The sequence below is a fragment of the Silene latifolia genome, chromosome Y (assembly GCF_048544455.1).
Source record: "Silene latifolia isolate original U9 population chromosome Y, ASM4854445v1, whole genome shotgun sequence".
In the NCBI taxonomy this organism is placed as follows: domain Eukaryota; kingdom Viridiplantae; phylum Streptophyta; class Magnoliopsida; order Caryophyllales; family Caryophyllaceae; genus Silene; species Silene latifolia.
The window spans coordinates 293,532,361-293,549,240 of NC_133538.1; the positions used below are offsets into that span (position 1 = coordinate 293,532,361).

The following is a 16,880-nucleotide window of genomic DNA, read 5'->3' on the forward strand; positions in this document are numbered from 1 at the left end:
TTGTCGCAAATACATCAGACATTGCAATAATTGCCATATTTTTGCGAATGTGCAATATGTACCACCCTCCCTACTATATACCATGACATCCCCCTGGCCATTCTCCACCTGGTTATTCTCCACCCGGGGAATTGACATTATTGGGAAGTTACACCCATCTAGAACGGGAGGGCACTGTTTTATCCTTATTGCGGTTGACTATTTCACAAAGTGGGTAGAAGCTAAGTCCTATAAAGTGCTAAATGCAAAACAAGTGGGAAAATTCATTCAAAATGAAATCATTTGCCAATATGGGGTACCACATGAGTTCATTAGTGATAACGAGACTCATTTTCAAGCAGAAACTTAATTTATACTTCAGAAGTATAAGATAAAGTATCACAAGTCATCTCTCTATCGACCACAGACAAATGATGCGGTAGAAGCTACTAACAAGACAGTTACAACCATTTTGAAAAATATGTCGGATAATTACCATGAATGGCCCGATAAGATACCCTTCACATTGTGAGGGTATTGAACCTCAATTAGAACGGCCACGGAAGCAACTCCCTATTATCTGGTTTATAGAATAGAGGTAGTTGAGCCAGTTGAATTGGAAATACAATCTCTACGGATTTTGCTCGAAAGACAAGTTCCAGAAGCGGATTGGGTCCAAGCTCGATATGATTCCCTAGTAATGCTTGGTGAGCGACGCTTGAATTCGTTATATCATGTACAACTGTATCATAAGGGGATAAATAGAGCTTTTACCAAGAAGGTGAAACCTAGAGGAATCAAAGAAGGGGATTTGGTTCTAAAATCGGTTTATGATTTGTTAGCTATAGACCCGATGGATAAATTTAAATCAAATTTAGCAGGCCCTTATTTGGTTAAGAAGATTTTGTCGGGAGGCGCTGTTTGGTTGACAGATCTGGACGGACATGACTTTGAAAATCCTACAAACTTGGATCATTTAAAGTAATATTACCCTTGAAAGGCGTCATTCTCAAATGTTATGAAAATAATATTCGAATTGCTTTGTATTTAGAATAAGTTGTGAGTCGATGGCATTTGCCGGCACTGCATAAAATTTTCGAGAGAACTATGAACTTGATTTGATTATGTTGCAAATCAGATACGTAGGCAACTCTTTAAAAGAGTAAAACCAAAACAATGTAATACAAAAAAGTAATTTTTTTAGTGCAGAAATTGGAGATTTCTAATAAATAATAGTTTTTATTCCCGAGTGAAGCTCTTTACAAATTATTATTCTGGGCTAAGCCCATCACACACAAACAAGAAAGGAAAGCACACAACGGTAATAGAAGATAATAAATAGTATAAAAAGCTAATCTAAGACCTAGCCTAAACCCGTTTCTTTTGAGGAATTCCACTTTCTTCACGCGGGCCTAGTCTATCCTTCACACTCGATCGAGGACCCAGCCTTTCAGCCAAAGTTGGGCCATCATTGGCCTTCGAACCCAAACTTTGCCAAATACTTGAAGTCTTAGGGTCAGTCCTAGAACTCGTGTCAGTTTTAATCCTAGACTCAGGAGGGACCGGGAACGATTCTTTGAAATAAGTTTGATTCACTAGGATTTCTTGGTGATATTTCCAATCCACGACATCAGCTTTCCGCAGCTTTATCCTGACTACAAAAGATGGCTCGGCAATCCATTTCAAATAAGAAGAAGAGACCCACGTCAATTTTGGTGGGTGAAGCATATGCCAAATATTTCTACCGTTTAAAGCATCGAGCCAGGTCTGGCATTTAGAATGGGTAACATCGAAGATGGGGCCAGGATCAGCTTCAATGGTAGGGACAGTTTGTCGACGACTGAATTGGGGAAGTACTCGGTCAGGATAAATATAGATTAAACGATCTAGGCCGAACAATGCGATACACCTTGTTATGTCAATATCGGGAAGGCCCGTGAATGAATTCAGAGAGACACAAGGCAAGATCCAACGAACATGGGGGCCTCCTATAAAAGTATTTCACACCAGTAGGATGACGCCTGGCCAAAGGCACACCTCAGTGGTCAAACAGTGAAACTAATCACCTTGTTATGTCAACATGTACGTAACCAATAACTTAGTAGGAAATCCTACCAGGAATAAGCAATCACAAGACCGTTACAAGACGTTAATCAATAATGCTCCTCTACTAAACCTCCTCCTATAATCACATAATTATGCTATTACCATCTAATACAACAATATACTTCCAAACCCCTAATCTACCCAATTAGGGCTTTAAACAAAATCAACAAAACAATATAAAAACTATAAAGGTATCTTACCCTTGATACGACGAACTCAATGGTGTAAAGAACATGACGATCCGACAATCTTAGCCTTTGGGATTTGACAATAACGCGAAGAATAAAGCAACGTGACTCTTTTCTCTCTTTGAAAGTTTTTTAGAAAAGTAAAAGTAATTAAGAAAGTGACGGAAACCCTTAAATCCTAATCACGCGTTAATAAGAAATCCCGGCTAAAACAACCCGTAAGACCAACTTACTCAATCGAGTAAGTGACTCACTCGATCAAGTGCCTCTTACTCAATCGAGTGTCGCACGTACTCAATCGAGTACCCATCAGGCAGACTACTATTTCGTATAAAACCGTAGTATTACATGATAAGCCCAAAAGTCCGACGACGATAAATAGTTGGGATTGCAGAATCATAAGCAGTATTGAATTTGTCCATCAGAACGAGCAGATATACTCGCTCTCCGTCAACGATGTCAAAGGCTTTATTACGAGATAAGCCCAAATAATCGTGAAATTTCCTTTCCCAGTTGGGCATGAAATCAGGAAATATGAGTTTTCATGTTATACCCCACCCTCCTAAGGCAGTAAACTCTTCATGGAGGGGAAATATTTCTCCTTCAGGAAATGCCAAGACGTGATGAACCGGGTCCCACATCTTCAAACACTTGTCTAGAAAGACGATATGGGGTCCAACCTGTGTATGTAAAATTATTTGGTGCATTCCCGCGTCGAGAAGGGATTGAGTTTCTCGCCCTCTGAAATCAGTAGCCCAACCTTTCATGTTTCTTATCAACGACTTCATGATTGGAAAATTTCAAAGAATAATATGTTGCAGAAGAGAAGAAAATTTGAAGAGTGATGCAAAATTATGGTTGAACCAAGCCTCCTTATATAGAATAATAAGTAATTAAAAACATCTAGGAGAACCCTAGAGTGCCGCCCAAGTATAGCCGAGTGTGCCTCGAACCGCGTGCCCAATAGGTCTAGTGGTCATCCGCGTTTGATTTTGTGCCCGACTTTTGTGTCATCCCAATTTTTGATTCGTTTTGTGTGCTAGAAGTGCCAATTTACATTTTTACCCCAGGGAGTCAATTTTTGAACAAAAATTGGCACATTTTTTCATTGAGCTAAGCCCATTTTATGTCTTCTTTTACAAGGCCATACGAAGTTTGAGTCGTGTCTCATGTTCATGTAGTTGTGCTCGGTTTAAAAATTTTCAAAAGGGCTTTGCTCAAAATTTGGATTGACAATTCATACGTTTATTTCAAATTCAAATTAAAAATTCGGGCAGATGGCCTCGTATTTCCGATATCGTCGAATTTAAATCAGGTCGATGGACAAGTGCCTCAGAACGCCCATATCCAAGCTTTAAGTAGATGACCTAATCTCCGAGATGATCCAATTTTCAAAAGATCGACGATCGAAGTAGTAATGCATCACTAGCAGAGACTTCCAATCTCAAAATTCGGGCCGAAGGTCCAACTCTTCAAATAGCGTTCAGATTTGATTTAATCAACTTTAAAAGTTAAATTTCAATGTCAAGCCAGTGGCCCAACACTTCCAATATTGTCCGAGTCGATGACCAAATTTTTCAAAAGTAGTTGTAAGATACTCAAGTTCAAAATTTGGGTCGATGGCCCAATTATTCAAAATGTTTTCGAGATGTTCATGTTCATGTTTCACGTCGATGGCCTAGTTCTTTTCAAAATTATCCAATTTTCAAAGGTCAATCATCCTTTTATGCATTTTCTTAATGATTATTATCGTATATGATTTTCCCAGTTTCAAGTGTAACAGAAAATGCTTCAACTGGGGGTTCTAAAGTTATTCACGTTAGACCCATAACAGTTGGGAGCTCTGAAGCCGTTGGCTTTAGAGACCGTTATGAAGAGTATAAAATGGATGACATCCATCAAATGATTCAATTCAAATGATTCAATAATTCAATACAAGAGTCAATTTAATTCAATACAAGAATCAATATAAGAGAGGAAGAATTCCGCAACTGATAGCAAATAACGAAAATGACGGCAACCTCATTAAGGAAGTCCCATCAAATTGGGCATAGTTAGCAGAATGCATGCCAGCAGTGGCCGAACTATGATGCGGCTGTAATTCCGTCACAAACGGATACGTAGGAGTCTAAGGATCAGGCTCAACCCACCCTTTTATTTGAGATGATGGGTAGATGACCACTGATAATTCAGTTGATAAAAGCAAAGTCTAATCCTCAGCGAAGTTTCAGATATTATCTCTTCTTATGGCTGACGAGCTTATATACGCAAGTCTAATGGAGTATAAATGACCCACGAAATCCTCAAGTCGATAGACTTGGGGTATACTTTAACTAGCGCCTTGGCTGTGAGGGCTCTCTAGATACCCATATCTGTCGATACTGGCATTTATAGAAAACCTGTTAAACACCCTGTAATGGTAGGACAACATGTATTTGTCAGTTAACATTGTCATTATTTGGAGCTCGTCTTACGATTTAGAATGGGTGTCGTCAATGGATTTGGTTAATTTTAAATGATATTTAAAATTAATTTTTGTTTAAGTAAATTCCTTTTTATTTGTTTTTAAAATTGAATTTATTTTCTCAAATTTATTTTATTGAAAATAGAATAAATATTTTTTGATGCGAATTTATTTATTTTTATTTGAAAAATTATTTTGAATTTAAAATTGTTTTATTAATCGTATTTGAAAACTCGATTTTATGACGGTTTTATACGCGATTTGCAGCCCGATTTTTAGCTCGATTTAAGCTCGAATTTGACTCGAATGACGATGCAAACTTCCACCCAATCCCATCAGCACCTAACCCATGTTCGAACCCCCTTAAGGCCAGTCAATGCTTCACCAAAACCGATGTCCAAATCCTTCACAAACAAACTAAAACCGAGTCCATACTTCCGCTTTGCTACCCGTGATTCCAACGCCCATCAAAGCCCTTTCCACCTCAAAAATCGAGCCCATGCCAACAGCTAATCATGTGCAAAACTCCAACCTAGATCCCTTAGCTTGCCGACTAAGAAAACACTCAAAATATCTCACACAAACCCTTCCCCAAAGCCATTTTAGCAACCCCTTCCCCAAGCCATGAACCCGTCCCATTTCTTGCACCAAAACTGTCTCAAAACTTTCTCTCAAGCTAGAGCCCATCTATATTCATCCATGACTCCTTCAACAAGTATACATCTTCTAGAACCTTCCAAGCCTAAAAAATATCTCTCCATTTCCTCTCATTTCAGCCGTGTAATCCCACCTCCTCCTTTAGGCAACCGAGTACAAACCCCACTTAAACTCCCTATAAATATATCCTATCCTCCTTCATTTTCGAACCCTAAGTGTTAGAGTATGTGTCCTTGACAATAATGCGATCACATGTTTAAATCTCATGATAAGAATATATATGAGGGAAAGTAATTTTTATTGTCAACTGATCCACATTAATCGGTAATGGTTGGCTGACTAGAGTTTGATATTAATGTCGTATGACGATGGTGATCAGTTGATCCCTTAAGGTCATACCTATAGGGTAATATTCTTAATTGAAAAATTAATTAATTGAATTATAATATAAGTTAATTAATCCTTTAAAATAGATGATGTTTTTATTATTGTTTATGAAATACTTAGAATTAGAATGAATAATGTGTTATAATTACAAGGTGTTGTCCATTTTAAGTATGTGCAATCATGTATTGTTTATTATGTCATTGCATGTGATTTATTTTATGTAATGATTTTTAATAAGTTAAAAATGCATTACATGATCATATGTCTAGTAACATGTCACATATGTCACAAATTACAATTGACAAAATCACAAACTTAAAATGGAACCCTATTTTACATAAGGGAACCGGTTTTTCCCTGAAGTGGGGGGCAATTGTGATTTAGGCTTAAATGCTTAAGGCAACCTAATTAAGCATGGTTTAGGGATTGGTCACTTTAGGTTGTCTTGTGAAGAACAATTAAGAGAAAATATAAGCAAGGATTGGCTTTGCTTCCCCAACCTACCTGGCTCCCTTCTTCACACTTTACCATAAGAATTGTTTTCTTATGGTAAATTCATTATTATGCCATTTTCTCATTTTTAGTTCTCTAAAATTATTTTGAGAGAGAAAATAACAATATCATTTCAATACTAATATTAAGATCCAATTACTAGTAGTGGTAATAAAATTATATTAGTTATTTAAAGGAATATTTACTAATTTCTAGTAACAAAATTAGTTTATGTATTAAGAAGGATTACCTTGGTGCAATCCCTTAAGGAGTAGATCCTACCCTTGGATCTAGGGTTTTTCTGTTGGAGCACTTGGATTTTACTTAATAAGACTAATTTGGAAGGAGTCTAATTAGTATATCCATTTCGGCCACTAATGTAAGAATAATGGATTTCTTCTCTTTTATTCATTTGTTATGCATGCATAAGATCTAGATTAGTTTATGAGTAATCTAAATTTCATTAAATTATTAGTAGTGTCTAATAAGAGATTAATAAATCTTTCAATTGGTATCAGAGCAAGAGTTGTTGAATGCATAATCGGTTGTTGTTTTTCCGAGTTAAAATGTTAACATATAAAACTGGTCCTAAATTGATTTTAGGTCATTTTTGATGATTTATGGTATTTTATTGCTCTTTAATATGATTTTAGTATTTTTATTACATTTTATTTAATAAAATGTCACTTAAATCACTAAAATTAGTTAGACTTCGTCTCTGCCCATGAAATTTTAGTATGTTGTCACATGAAATATTTACACCCTGTATGTAAATGTTTGAATAAAATGGTTTTATTTTGCATGATTTATGATTTTTAGATGTAAAAATCACATAAATAGCGACTATTTTAGCAAAAATTAGCTAAATTGAATTTTATGGCATAAAATTTTTTCCCAAAGTTGTATATATGATATAAACATTAGATATAAAGTTGCATGTCAAATGTCATTTTATTTGAAAGTTTATTGATTTTTGTATTGTAAAATTGATAAATAATAACTATAACTAGTCATATTTGTAAATTCGATTTTGGACATAAAAAATTGTCTTTTCCAGGTTCTAGAAACTTTTTTAGAATATTCAAAATTTTAATTTTGATTTATTGCATAATTTTATGTTTAGTTTGGAATTAAAAGGTTAAAATTATGCATTATACGATTTATTTGTGAAATGAATTAAAAAATTATATGGGCAAATTTTAGTAAAGTTTTGGAATGTTGGGAATTTTACAGAATATACAAAATTATGATTTTGATTTTTTTTTTCGAATTTTTTATGTTTTTTGGGAATTATTCTTTATTATTATGAATAATAGTGTTTAAAGAGCAATAATAAAATATCAAGTTGAATTATTGTCAAATATATAGATTTGATTTATGTAATATTGTGTGACTTTAATAAGTTAATAGTCACTATTATCCATAAAACCGGACCAAATATATGATATTAGCATAATTAGGGCGATTCGGCACATCACATGGCATGTTTCATACATATATTAATGCTGCATTTTTATGATTGTCATATTTTAATTTTTATATAATTTGGAATTATGTAATTTGTACTTAGTATGGCCTTAGTTTTTAATTGATATTTCCCGAAATGAATGGGGATATCGATTCGGTTGTAATTAATGTGATCTCGTATCACTTTTATTTTATTTTATTATTTTGTTTTTCTTTTTATAATGTATAAAGTAGAAAAGCTATGTAATTAAATTATCCCGGAGTTCCTTGAAGACGGTGCCATTCGGGAAGGCGTTCTGATAAAGACGGTGTTGCCTTGAAGTGCGTGCCAAATGAAGTTCAAGGGACCAAAGAACTTGGTTTCTGTGACACCCCCATACTCCAAGTGCCTTACCAGGACCACTCAGGTATAGGAACGTCACCATCTCGGTTACGCGAGGCAATGATAATCATAAGACAATAAAGAAACGTACTTTTAAACTAAATATAGTTTAAGTGATTACATGTCTCAAACCAAAACTGTTAAATAAAATACAACCAAACTAATACTGTCTGCTAACAAAACTGAATAACTAAAGGACATCGTCAGACACAGCGGAAGACTTTTCTAACTGCAAGTTATGACTCATCCCCGAATGGATCACCACAGTTTTTAAAACAATTAAACGGGGTCAGTACTAATTACACAATACAAATCACAGTAAAACAAATGCCAAACAGCTCAATCGGCACATCCAACCCTAGTCTCCATAATCAATCTCCACACAACTGACTACACACTAAAGTGTGTAGTCCTGCCAGAGTACCCATCGCAACAGATACTCCACACCGCCAGTGGGGGACCGCAGCCGTTCCCACCTAAGCCCCGCTCATCTCCATCGAGCGATAAAACCATGTTCCTTAAGGTGCACATCCCTTCTGTGGCGGGTTCCACAGAATGCGAATCAAGGGCGTGAAGCCACTCCCGCAAGTGACTCCACTCAGCCAGGGACGCACTCCGAAGACCACAGACAGATACAACAACAATCAACGATATTAATCAACAATCGTCACAACCACCAACAATATATCTTAACAATAATCACAATGAAACCACCAAACACATCATGTAATTAATACTGAGTAGGGAAACCCTACCTGGAAAGCAATCACAGAATCAGACGATCTAGCAGTTGTCTCAAAACCTCTCTTCTACGAACCCTCCTCCAATACATACATTCACACAATTACTACTACAGCAATACAAACCATAAAAACCCCTAATTCCCCAAATTAGGGTCTAACCAACATAAACCAATTGCTATAAAAATGATACGTAGAACTTACCCTTGACGCAAAGATCTCAACGGTATAAAGAACAAAGGAAACCGACACCTCTGGCTCCGGGATTTGCTAATAATGCGGAAGAACAATGCAACGTAACTTGAAATCTCTCTTAATAGTGAATTAGGTTTTGTAAAAGTGTTTAAAGAAGATGACAAAACTTATTATATATTAATCCGTGTTATTAAAAAAACCCATCAAATAACATCCGTTACCCGACTTACTCGATCGAGTAAGTGTCGTACTCGATCGAGTGCTAAGGCTACTCGATCGAGTACCCTACAGGCAGACTACTATTTCGTATACCAAACATACTTACTCGAAAGAGTAAGGCCCACTCGATAGAGTACCAAGAGACTCATAAAACCATAGTATTACAGTCTTCCCTCTTTAAAAAGAACTTCGTCCCCGAAGTTCAAACCACAACAAAACAAAAACACAGTAACACTCTCCTGACACGACAACAAAAACAAAACTCAACATAAAACTCCAAAACATACTTACCAAACCAAAATCAACCCGACTCAAACAACTACTAACTATATCAAAATCAACATAAAAATATGTAAAAACTCTTCGCGGCCATCCCCTACCTCCCTAAAAGAAACAAGGTTACGTCCCCGTAACCATACATACCTGGTAAAAAAAAAAGACGGGTACCGCTCCATCAAAGCCTCTTCCGCCTCCCATGTAGCTTCCTCAACCTCATGATTAGACCAAAGAACCTTAAGCAACACTGTCCCGCCATGTCTATTTTTCCTAACCTTTCGATCAAGAATCTGTTTAGGCACCTCATGATAAGACAAGGATTCATCCAGCTCTATGTTCTTTACCTCTAACACATGTGACGGATCACTAACATACTTCCGCAGCTGAGATACATGAAACACATTATGTACCCTATCCAAAGCAGACGGTAAAGCCAACCGATAAGCAACCTCTCCAACACGGTCTAAGATCTCAAATGGTCCGATGAACTTCTGACTCAACTTCCCTTTCTTGCCAAATCTCATGACCCCACGCATAGGAGACACTTTCAAAAGAAACTTGTCCCCAACCTGAAACTCTATATCCCGTCGATGTAGATCAACGTAACTCTTTTGTCGATCCTGGGCCGCTCTCATCCTTTGTCTGATCAGCTTAATCTGCTCTATCATCTCATGTACCATCTCTGGTCGCAAAACCACTGCCTCAGCACTATCGTCCCAACAAATCGGACACCAACATATTCTCCCATATAAAGCCTCAAATGGCGCCATGCCAATACTGGTGTGATAGTTGTTGTTGTAAGAAAACTCAATCAGATCTAACCTTTGTTCCCAGCTACCACCAAAATCCATAACACAAGCTCGCAACATATCCTCTAGAGTGTTGATGGTTGATGTGACCATAATTGGCGCATATTTAGCCCCCGAATTAGCCTTGTTTCCATGCTTTTTAGTGCTTATTTGGGTCATTTCTTATCTTTAGTTCTTTGTTTTGCATATTCTTTGAGATTTTGATCCCTTGGTAGGAAAGGAGTAAGAATCTTGCATTTTCATGGCAAAACGAGACTAAATTGATCGAATTCAATGACCAAGCATCAAGGAGAGACAAGATTAGAAGGCCTTTGTACATATCATAGTAGAAGAGCAATGTTGAGGAAAGATCCTTGAGTCCCCAAGGAAATCCCCAAGGAATTTATGAAGAAAAGGGAAGAAAAAGAAGAAGTTACTATCTTTGATCGACAATCCGAGCGGATTGCAAGAATCCGTCCGTCTGCACAATCCGAAAGCGTCCCTTGCCGAATCCGCTCGGATTCCCCTCAACAATCCGTCCGAATTCCCCGAGAATCCGCTCGGATTCCATCGCCAAATCCGGCCGTCCCGACCTTATTCCGCCCGGATTTCTTCACAAAGACGGATTGCCTTCTTCAAGCTACGAAAAGAGAAGCCCTTCTCTCGAAAATACGGGTCCTCCTTGCCCAACTTAAAAGTGTAATTACTAGTTTAGCCCTTAGTTAACCCTAATGCATCCTCCCTAATTTTCACTATAAATACCCCATTAGGCTAATTAGAGGAGCATGTTCTTCTTATCAATAATTAGTGTAGTTAATATCAATCAAAACTCTCTTCAATATTGTAATCAAGTATTAATCAAGTTTTAATCCAAGGTTTAGTTCTTTAATCTCTCTTTTGTTCATCCTTTATTTTGGGTAATTGAAGATTATTTGGGTTATTATTGGGAGATTGACAACCTCTCAATCTAGCATTCAAGTACTTCTATTATTCTTGCTTTATTATTGGAATCATTAGTAGGTATAATCTCTTAATCCCTTTTTAATTATTGTTAATTACTTTCATTTATTCATCATGTTTCATATTGTTAGTATGATTGACAACCTTGCTAGCATGATCAACATGATAATGAGTGAGTAGTCTCTTAGCTAGGGTTAATGGGTGATTAGGGGAAACCAACATGGGGAATGATTCATGCTTAAATTAATATGCTTTCATGCTTTATTTGCTTGCTTGTTTTGATCTCAACTCATGCACATGTTATACTTGATGAAATGCTAAGCCTATGAATCCTTGCATTTACTATCATCTCCTATCTTTTCAATGAGACTTGTAAGACATAACCCAACTCGAGTCTCATTAGACCATGCATGTTGTTGAGTAGGGAAGATTAAGTCGACTTGTAGGTGTTGTACAATCTAATCGATTCGGCTCCGGGACCCAAACTTTCCTAGGATCGTAAGATATAACCCAACTCAATCCATCACAACAATAATTGCTTGCTTATAATTTGAGAACATGTTTGTATGATCATATCCCATGATTCCCCTATGATCCCATAACACCCTAGTGCCTTTAATCAATTGTTTACACCCCTTTTTATTCATCTTGCTTGTTTATTTTCATTGTTATTCTAGTTTAGTAACCTTCTACATCAACCCAATTTGTGACACCCTTAGACACCACTAGTTACAATAGAAATCTCATTTCAACTCCCGTCCCTTGGGATCCGACCTTTACTTGCCTCTTTACTAATTGTAGAGTTGCTTGTTAAGCTATAAATTGTGTTTTGATTCGACCGTGACCAACGACCACATCTATTTATTTGTGAATACGAAACGGACCGATCAAAATGGCGCCGTTGTCGGGACGGTGTTTGTTTGACTTAGATTTCTTCTTATTGTTATTAGTTGTGTCTTTCTTCACCTTGAGGAAGTAACACTCCTCAAGGTTTGTTCTAATTGTTTTTGAGTTGTTTGATATTTTGCATGTCTAGAAGGTTACAAAGTGATTTGTTACCTTTTGACCGTGAAATCGAAAGAACCTTGACGAACAATAGGAGACTTGTTAGGAGGAATTTGAGAGGTGTTGGTGAAGTTGTTCAACCCACTAGTGAGTTTGTCAATCCTTTCGCAATAGAAGGAGAAGAAAACCCATTACACAATACCCCACAAAATCCACCTACAATGCCAAAATTCTCGTCACACTCCGCACCCACCGAGGAGAATCTACCAAATGGTACTCCTACACCGCAACATCTCACCGGAAATTTTATTTCCAAGTCCGCCTTCATCCAACTAGTTGAGAGGAGCCAATTTGGGGGGATGCCTAGTGAGGATCCTCATTCTCATATGGAAACCTTTTGCGATTATTGTGATGCTATCTCTCAAACGGGCGTGACTCAAGACCAAATTAGATGGTTCTTATTTCCTTTTTCCTTAATCGGCACCGCAAGGCAATGGTTGAAGGGCCTTGATAAGGCCACCCTTGGAATAGATTCTTGGAAGAAGTTGGCTCTAGCTTTCTACAAAAAATTCTACCCACCGGAAAAGACCAACATGTTAAGAGCTCAAATTACGGGTTTTAAGCAAAGGGATGAAGAGTCTTTGTATGAAGCTTGGGAGCGGTTTAAAGGTATTTGTCGCTCATGTCCTCACCATGGACTTAGCGAATGGTTTTTGGTGCAACAATTTTTGAATGGTTTATATGAAGATTCTAGGAACATTCTCAATATGGGATCAAATTGAATGTTCACCGAAGTTGATGACAATCAAACATGGAACAAGATTGAGGAAATGGCGGTCCATAACTCACAATATAGTAGACCTCGCAAGGCTACTAGAGGAGGAAAGCATGAAGTGGACTCCGTTACTCAATTGGGTGCTCAACTTAGTGCTCACATTGACACAATCAACTTGAAGTTTGAACAAGCTATGGCTAGACTTGAGGAAAACTCAAAATCATCGAAGCATCATGTCAATGCCATGACGGCATCCTCATCAATCCCATGTGGGATATGTGAGAATTGTGGAACTTTGGGTCATGACCCAAGTGAGTGTAGGGGAACAACCGAACAAGTTAATGCTTTCCAAGCTTACAAGAGTGGTACCCCTTATTCCAATTTTTACAATGAGAACACCAAGTTCCATCCAAATCTCTCATACAAAAGCCAAAATGTTCAAAACCCTCAAACAACATACACTCCACCACCCATGAGAAACCAAAATCAAAGACCCTTTTACAATCAAAACCAAGGTTACCAAAATCAAAATCCATACAATCACCAAAATGACCAAGGTTTTGATGTCCAAAAAGCGGTCCTCCAAATGCAAAAAGAATCAACAAGAATTTTTCACCCAAATGCAAAAAGATAGACAAGCAAAGGAAACCACCATCAACAACATTCTAGCTCACACCAAGATGTTGGAAACACAATTGACTCAACTAGCATCTTCAAGCTCACAAAGACAAAAGGGGCAATTACCACCTCAAAGTAATCCCCCTAGACATGAAACGGTTAGTGCCATTCACTTGAGAAGTGGTACAAGGTATGAAGCACCAAAGAAGCAAGTTGAGGATGAAGTTGTGGAAGCTAGTGAAAAGGAAGAAATTGTGCAAAACTCCAAAGATGGAGAATCAACAAAAGAAGAAAGTTCAAAGAAAAGTGAAGACAAGGCCAAAGAGAAGGAGCCCATTATGATTAGACTTCCTTTTCCAAGTCGTCAAGCCAAGCCCAAATTTGATGATCAACTTGGAAAGTTCATGGAAATTGTGAAGAATTTAGAAGTCTCAATTCCTTTCACGGAATTAATCAATCACGTTCCGGCCTATGCGAAGTATATGAAAGATATCCTCACAAAGAAGAAGTCGATCCGGAAACTTGAGACTATCGCCTTCACTAAGGTGAGTAGTGCAATACTTCAAGGAAGTTCACCTCCAAAGTTAAAGGATCCGGGAAGCTTCTCAATACCGTGTACCATTGGCGACACAACGATCAACAAAGCCTTATGTGATCTAGGGGCTAGTGTGAGTGTCATGCCGTACTCGGTAAGTAAAAGGTTGGGGATGGGAGAGCTTAAATGCACCAACATCACACTCCAAATGGCCGATAGATCGACGAAGACACCGTTAGGGATATGGGAAGATGTCCCCGTGCGAATTGGGAAGTTTTTCATCCCGGTGGACTTTGTCATTGTTGATATGGAGGAAGATTCCAACATTCCAATCATCCTAGGAAGACCTTTCCTACACACCGCCGGTGCGGTGATTGATGTGAAACATGGAGAGCTCACTCTAGAAGTGGGAGATGAAAGCATAACTTTTAATCTTGACAAGACTATGAGAGCTCCTCGTTTGCATGAGCCGTGTTTCATGATTGATCATTATAGCCGAAAAGATGAAAGGAAGAAATCGGAACTCCAATGGAGGAAGAAAGTTGAAGATGCTCCATTCAAAGAGCAAGTGAATTATGACAAGGAGAGCTTGCAAAGCTCATCAAAATCAACCAAGGAAGAAGAGGATGGCCTCATTGGCCAAGAGAAGAAATTGGGAGAGTTGTCTCCATCTAAGCAAGAGATTTTCAATGATCAACTCAATGAAGTTTGTGGTCTTTGGGACGACGAGTTTGAAGGGATTTTTAATCCCTACATTGGGCATGCCATCGATCATGATCAACAACAAGGGCCACGGTCTATTGAGGACCTCTACCATAATAATGAACAAGCTTTTGATTACTTTTTCAAGGTGTTGAGCAATATCAACAACACCTTGAACATGCCCCCTTGACATCTCATCAAGAATGAGAGTTTGGTGGAGTCCTCCCTAAACCACCACCTTAAATATTTCTAACTCCCTAACTTACATTTCAATTCTTGTATTGCATTTTTGTCATCTTTGGATTTTTATTTACTTTGATCAAAATAATTGTCATGAAAGAGAGAAGTGAGGGAGGGACTAACAATTTCAATTGATGTGTAGTGCTTTACCTTAGTGTGGGGATGGCAATTGCCTAGGCTATCCATGCCTTAGTAGTGCCCCCACAAAGAAGAACACAAGACTTGAAAGAAAGAATGGAAGAATGATAAAGGGAAAGCGCTGTGCACGGGTGGAATCAATCCGTGTACACGGAGAGGACGAATCCGAGCGGATTCCCAAGAATCCGCCCGTCTTATGCAATCCGAGCGTCCTGCAGAAAAGACGCCCGTCCTGAACTGAGCTGAATTTTGAAATTTTCTTGACTGTTAAAGAATCCGAGCGGATTCTTGAAAATCCGCCCGTCCTGCAGAATCCGTCCGTCCTGGGGAAAAGACGCCCGTCTTTGCAGCTGAGAAAAACAAGCAAATTTCTCTGGACAGAAATCCGTCCGTCTTTGGAGAAATCCGCCCGTCCCGTGTTCAGCAACTCCGAGCGGATTGTACCAAATCCGCCCGTCTTTAGGCGAGCTTTTGCAAAGGTAGAAGAAGCGGAATCCGCACGGATTGAGCCTAATCCGCACGGATTGCCCCTGCAGTTTTGAAATTTTCGGCCTCTTTAAAACCCCTCCCACCTTCATTCATTCATTCATTCATTCATAAACACTACCCACAACATCAAAACCCTCATCCCCTCCATCATAAAAACAAAAACCCTCAACAACATTCAACAAAAACAAATCAAACCACCCTTCCAACAACAAATTAATCACTCCTTCTTCAACAAAAACCAAAACCAAGAACAAAATCTTCAACCTTTGAGTCGATTTTTGTTTTCATAAAGGCAAAGCCTTTCACCTTCAAATCGATTTGGGCATCCTACAAATTGAAGACTTTTCACTCTTTTCTTGGTTAAGCTCATCAATGGCAAGGACTAAGGGTGCAACAAAGGCAACAAAGGCACCAAAGGCTAAGGCACTCTCACAAAGGCAAAAGGCTCTTCAAACAAAGAAAGTGTAACACCCCGATTTATGAAGGATCCTTTAGCAAGACATTCCCTAATAAACCGGACTGTTACCATCTCGGTTTTCCGAGGTAGTGAATAACAAATTAAACTCCAAGGCAAAATATATAATTACTTTAACTTAATTATTACAAAACCTCTTTTACATCAAATTACAAGGAACTAACATAAATGAAAGTGAAAGTCTTCTAAATGATGATCTAGCTACTAAGTCTTCGATCCAATGTCTCACGCCCATCAAGCTCCCGACCTATCTCTTAAACCTGTCAAGCCTGCTCCCCAATATTTGGATCGTCACGGGTGTTCACGAATACACGGTGGTCAACCACGAGGTTGAGTAGGGAATACAATGAAACAACAAAATATGATATGCATGCTCCTCCGTCACCACCATCTCCATCTCAACTCATATCTCATAACCCGAACACCCACCATACCGATCCCGGTAGACTATATATCGACCGTAGCCGATCGCCCTCGCTTGTTGAGGACACCAGGGCAAGTCCGAGAACCCGCCGGGCCTTATCACAACATCATCTTCACCACACCACATCACCACAACATCCTCCATCTCCAATGCATATGAATGCTCAAAAGAAATTAATG

At 38.2% G+C, this 16,880-nt stretch overlaps 1 non-coding gene across 1 annotated transcript; it reads right to left on the bottom strand.

Moving 5' to 3' along the window:
- Positions 1–12,898: 12,898 nt before the first annotated feature.
- LOC141635093 (small nucleolar RNA R71) lies at positions 12,899–13,005 on the bottom strand. The gene has a single exon (XR_012539799.1). It is a non-coding gene; the product is annotated as a small nucleolar RNA R71 (small nucleolar RNA).
- Positions 13,006–16,880: the final 3,875 nt, after the last annotated feature.